We start from the raw sequence: 6,000 nt of genomic DNA, 5'->3' as shown, positions 1-6,000 counted from the left end.
AAAAAAAAAAAAAAAAAAGAAAAGCCCAAAAGTGATGACCTTCAGTAGGCTTCACCTCCTGAAGACTCTCCATCCATCACTGCACACTGAGGACCAAGTCTCCAAACCATGAGAGCACATCCAAACCACAGCCCGATTGCTTTGGAAATAGTCTTTCCCATGGGAGGCTTCGATTGGTATCAGTTACATTTCTAGCAATGCAGAATCTGATTGATTTATTGGTAAAAATAATCAGATCCTCTCATTTAAAGATTACTCACGCCATTCTTTTTACCATTTCAAACCACTTTTTAATATATATATATATATATATATATATATATATATTGGTCATTTTACTCATTGGAATCCCCAATCCTAGCTGTTTGTTCGGTTGCTCTCAAGACATACGTGGCTTTCTCAGAATGAAGGCACAGATTTATTAGGAACCCTGTGGAATTTAGCAAAAACTGAACTGTAGAACTCCCTTTCCCTGTGCTGATGTGAGTCTTATGTGCTTAACTCCGTGATGTTCCAGACAGACCTGTCTCATGCTGCTAAGCAGTTCTCGAGGTTGCTGTGCCCATCTCTCAAGCCAAGGCAGCGCTAGTTTCCAGTGTGGCAGTAAAGTAGGGACTTGTGTGAACATGTAGAGCATTTTGAGCAGCTGCAAAGCAAAGCACATGCTCTGAATGAGTAATCTATTTCCTTCTTACCAACAGGATTTGGGGCAGATAAGAAAGACTGTTGTCAGTCTACAATAGTTTGAAAGCAAAAGCCCCAGACTGGTGGCAGTTGTGCAAGATGCTCTGCATGCCAATGATTTCCTCTTGAGGCTGGAGATCAAAAGGTTGTGCAATAGTCATTATTAATTTATGAAATTCTGTTTGTTGCCTTCTGCTTATCATCACACAGAAGATATTATTGTCAAGTATGAGCAGTCCTTTTTTTCTCCAATGGGATTCATAAGAGTGCATTTATCCATCACAGTCACATGTACAATGAAAGAAGTCTCTCAAAGCACACATTGAATTCTCATTTAATATCATTGAATTCCATTTCATTAAAAAAATCCATCTTGCAATTAATGAGTGAAAAAGCATTATATAAGACACAGCTTGTTAACTAGCTCGCCACAAGCAAATAAAGAGCATGTTACTGTTTCATTGTGTTAAGTCCCCATTGTGTTTATGTGCAAAGCACTGGAGTGCCTACTCTTCGACACTCAGTCTGTGGTCCATGATGCTGACAATCCGTGAAGGTGGGGAAATTCCACTATGGCTCCCCTCAGCAGCCTCAGTTTCACAATAATAAGGTCAAGTTTATAATTATTTTACATGGGATGCCTGTGTTCTTACTCATATGTTCTCCTTTCATGGCTGATAAAGACAGTTGATGCCTTCTTCTCTTTTTGTGTGAAAAGCAGGGAGATGGACACGTTCTAGTCAACTGTAGCACATTAGTAGGTACATATAAAGCGATCCAGTGACCCTCTGTCCATATTCAGGGTATTGGAATGTTCCTTGACTTACATAGAGCAATATTGGGGTCATGGAAAGGAAGTATGAATAAGTAAGTAGTCCTGGTCACCCACCCGTTGGTGCCTGAGCTCCACCGCTACAAGTGGCCCTTGGAAGCCGTGGACACAGGAGCCTGGCTGCTATATGATGTGCTCCAGAGAACTGGCTCTGTATTATAGATAGTTGTGTTCATTCCAGGTGGTCTGCCCTGTAGGGTTGTTGGTGCTTCTGCTATGGAGTACATTTAGTCACTTGTGTCCAGTCTCGTTGTCCCTGGACTGTAAGACATTTTATAAGGAGAGGTTAAGGACAGTGACTTGGGTATACATTCAGCCCTGAAGGGAAGTAATGTGGTTTCGGTAGGCAAAGTCAAACGACTCTGAGCCAAAGTGAACATGAGATGTAATAGGATAAAGAATAAAAGAGACACATGTCTAAGCCGAAAAGTGAGAGTATTATGAGGGGGCATAAAGTCCCCTTCTCAGGGTCTTAGTCTCATAGATGAAAGAATTTCACAATAGAATCAGGACCTAAGGTCAAGGTCGATCACTCTGGCATTTGAGAGGGAAACAACAGGGCAAGTATTCTGGAAATCCCAGCTGCCCGGAGGTAATGGATAATAGAAAGCAAGTGAGGCCCACCCAGCAAGCAATGGCCTGCTTCAGGCTTTACCTCCTAAAGGAGTCAGAGGTCGGGACATTGAGATGTGTGGAGGAGCCTTATGACAGTGAAAAGGGCCTGCGTATCAAAACAAGCTGGCTTAGGAGTCTAGCCAGTGTCTAGGGTAGGGAGATGGAAAGGGGAAGGTATGCTTTCTGCATGAGAACTCGGAAGGTGAGCAAGCTTAGCAGTGAGGCTCCACAGGCAGCTGGTTGAGAGGCGCTTAGGAGTATGTGAGTCCACACCTCATTAAGAGAGTGCTATTCCTCCCGTTTCTCTCTGCCTCTGACTTTATAGTTCCGCCATCAGAGTACCCTTTTTGAGTTTTTAAAACAAGTTGTTTGCCTTTTTTTTTAACCCCTACATCACAGTAGCTCTACTGGCCTTGGCTGGGCAAGAGCTTTTGCTGTCCACATGAATGTGTATTATCATCCAGTAACTGAACTATTTGTAAGGAGGGTTACTGACCATAACCATGTCATTTGCATCAGAAATTTGTTACTATGTTGGTATTTGTATATTTCAAAGGGGATATCCAAAATGGGGTATGCCTACTATCTATATCAGGAAAGATATTACTACCCACAGATCATACCATTTTACCAGGGAGCTGGCAGAGATATGCACATGCTGCAAATAGTGCTTGAAAATGGTCCTTTTCCATCCTTTTCTCCCTATCTGCCATCCTCTGCCGTCCCTCCTTGAGGAATGAGGAAGGACCTTCATAATCATAGAAGGGAAAGGGAGGGTGTTCAGTTCTCCATCTCCTGCTGAACAGCACTTCCTGCTCCTTGAGAGAAGAGTGGGCCACAGGAGCAGAGGAGTAAAAGGCATCGTCTTTTCTATCCAAAGGTCCTGCCTGGCTTATTTCCTTCATCTGGCACTGACCAGATTCTCCGATGCATCATCACCCTAAGGTTGGGTTTGGGGATTCTGGTGGAGGCATTGCAAACACAAATACTATCAGATAAATTAACTACAAGAGCAGAAATGTTGGATTGTGGATCCACAAATTGATTTATGTGTCTGAAGTTTGTCTGTTCTGTCTGAGAAGGTCTCCTTCAGTTCTTCTCATTTGGACCACCAAGCATTCATAGCAGTAGGAAACGGGATCCCTTGTGCAGTGTCTGTGTTATAAATAAAAGCATTTAAAGATGGATTCAGAAGGCAGCTTGAGGATAGTTCTGTTGGAGTTGAGAGAAAAAGCAACAGATCAGGCCAGCTGGAGGTTTTGGCAGCTGCAGAAGGGAAGCGGGTAAGAGGATGACAAAGTTAATGTTTTCTGAGGTCGAGGTCAAGAAAGCAGAAAGGCTCTGACTGGAGTCTGTGGTTGCTGGGTTGGAAGGAGTCCGTGAGAGTGACTGTTGCTAGGGCTTGGGCAAGAAGGACTAGGATTTAGGATGCTGTCTGGGAAGGGGAGGGACAAGAGCAGAAAAAGTTGAAATAAGGCTCTGCTGCCAACTCTGCCCTAGTTTTTCGTTTCATAGTTCATTGCTTGATTTTTACTAGTTTTATTTTATTTCGAGAATTTTTGAGAAGTGCTCATGTAGCCCTGGCTGGCCTCAAATTTAGTAAGTAGCCTAAGCTAGCCTTGAGTTCCTGTTCCTACTGGTCTGTTACCAAGTGCTAGGATATAGGCATGTTCTACCACACCCAGCCTCATAATATTTTAATATCTTTAGTGAAAAAAATATGTGTATCACACACATATGTGTGTGTGTATATATGTGTATGTATATATATATATATATATATNTGTATGTATATATATATATATATATATATGTGTGTGTATGTGTGTGTGTATATATATATATATATATATATATATATATATATATATATACACATACATACATATATACGACAAGATACAGCAATGATAAGTCTACAGCTTGCTGGATATCTGTCATGTATCTCAGGTGAAGTCACCCTTCAGAAGTCTCTTACATGGGTTTGCGGTAAGCTTCCATTTCCACCTGGACAAGAGATGCTGTTTTGACCTAATAAAGGTGGAGTCCATCAGTCCATCATTCTTGCTTTTAGTAACTAAGCTTATAACTAGAGGACGTGCACTCTGACTAGCTCTTCCAGGTGTCTCTGACTCAGATGTCTGGGCTGTCACCTTTTCAAGGGGGAATTGCTGAGTCAGTATATGTCAATCCTCCTTTTGTTTATTTGACAATGAACTTTTAGATTGAGGAGAAGGTGGCATTTAGAACCCAGAATGTAAGTGTCTTGCTGTGATTCTAATCATCATTTCTATATTAAAAGCTTCACACAGTGTAGTGCTACACCTGCTGCCAACACAAGGTCATACACAGAGAGGCAAGGTTGGCACCTCCCTCCACACCCAGCACAGCCCCAGCACAACAGCAGACGGCCATCCGTTAAGCTGCGATGCCCTAGCAGTCTAATCAAGTATCAGAAATGGATTCTCTTCAGTCAGCAGGCTGAACAGAGAACATGCTGTCAGTCCCTTAAAGTAAAATTTTCACAATTCAGGCTTTTGTCAGTTTGGTGTATTGAGGCCACTGTTTTAACAAATGGGGTAAAGCTGAATGAAAATCTCAAGCTGACTCGTATGTGATGAGACTGTAATGTCTTGCTTATACTGGGTCAAGATGTAATCCCCGCTGTGTCTCAACTTTTTATAACTTCTAAAGACCCATCTATAAGATATCAGATACACATGGATGATGACAGTTTTGATGACATTGGGTTAGGTGTGATGGCACATGTTATAAAGATAGATAAAAATTGCCTTGTATAGTTTACCAGAGAGCCACATACACAGACAACTACAACTTTAAAGGTGCATTATATAGTAAGGCCGGAATAGTAACATAATGTTATTTGATCAAGGAAAGTAACATTCAGTAGAGATGTATATCAAAGTTAGCATTTGAATTCATTGTTAGAAGGTTGAATTTAGTCTTCGCAAAGGTGACCAGGAAGTGTAGAATGAAGTTGGGTATAATGGTGTGTGCCCTGTACTCTTAGCACTCAAGATGTTAAAGCAAGTTCATGACAAACCTGGGCTATGTAGTGAAACTCTGTCTCACCCTCCATTATCACCAGTAAAAGTATTAGACTAAAACAGGGAAGGAAAAGATAAAAAGTGGTTGTAAGCGGAAGGCAGCCTTCAGAATAAGATAATTATCTGCAAACTTTAGGACTGATTCCATTCTTCTTCTAGTTAACATGTAGGAAGAAAAAGCCACTAGACATAATGTAAAGTTCCAGAAAGCACATGAGGTCAGACACAGAAAAGGCAAGGTTCACACCCACACCCACACCCAGGAGCACTCCTTGCCTTGGCAGCAGACTGCCATCAATCATAGTATGACTCTGGATCAGTCTAATCGAGTACCATGAGTGGCTTATCTCTACAGGAGAGAACATTTCAAGCCAGCTTGGGGCTGGAGACCACAGTAGCTGAGAGCTCTGACTGTTCTTGCAGAGGACCTGGGCTCAGGGCTCAGCACCAACATGGGCATCTATACCTCCAGCTCCTGAGGACCCACTGCCCTCTTCTGGCCTCCATAGGCACTGCATACCCACTACATATGCAAACAGGCACACACTTGTACACATAAAATTAAAATAGGCATGTATAAAATAAAAAAGTTAAATGTATATCTTTTAATGAAATAAATTCTGAGTATCAACAGTATAAGGTCAGCCTGATGAGAGAAATGGCCCCATACATTAATTTCCTCTTACCCAATCAGACAACTCCAAAGTAAAACCTCAATTTTGACGTGGAGCGAAATTTGGGGGCGGTGAAAATGGCTTTCTGTTCTCAAGGTTAGCATCTGATGCATGACTTCTGTATTTT

The 6,000-nt window shown here is 41.8% G+C and overlaps 1 protein-coding gene across 5 annotated transcripts in view; it reads left to right on the top strand.

The window, feature by feature from the left end:
* Window positions 1-6,000, top strand: part of Stxbp4 (syntaxin binding protein 4) — a 149,715-nt gene that overhangs the window by 50,668 nt on the left and 93,047 nt on the right. The gene's annotated exons all lie outside the window — the stretch shown is intronic.

This window comes from Mus pahari, chromosome 14, assembly GCF_900095145.1.
Source record: "Mus pahari chromosome 14, PAHARI_EIJ_v1.1, whole genome shotgun sequence".
In the NCBI taxonomy this organism is placed as follows: domain Eukaryota; kingdom Metazoa; phylum Chordata; class Mammalia; order Rodentia; family Muridae; genus Mus; species Mus pahari.
The sequence above is the reverse complement of the archived record's forward strand: the minus strand, read 5'-3'. Positions and strand labels throughout refer to the sequence as shown.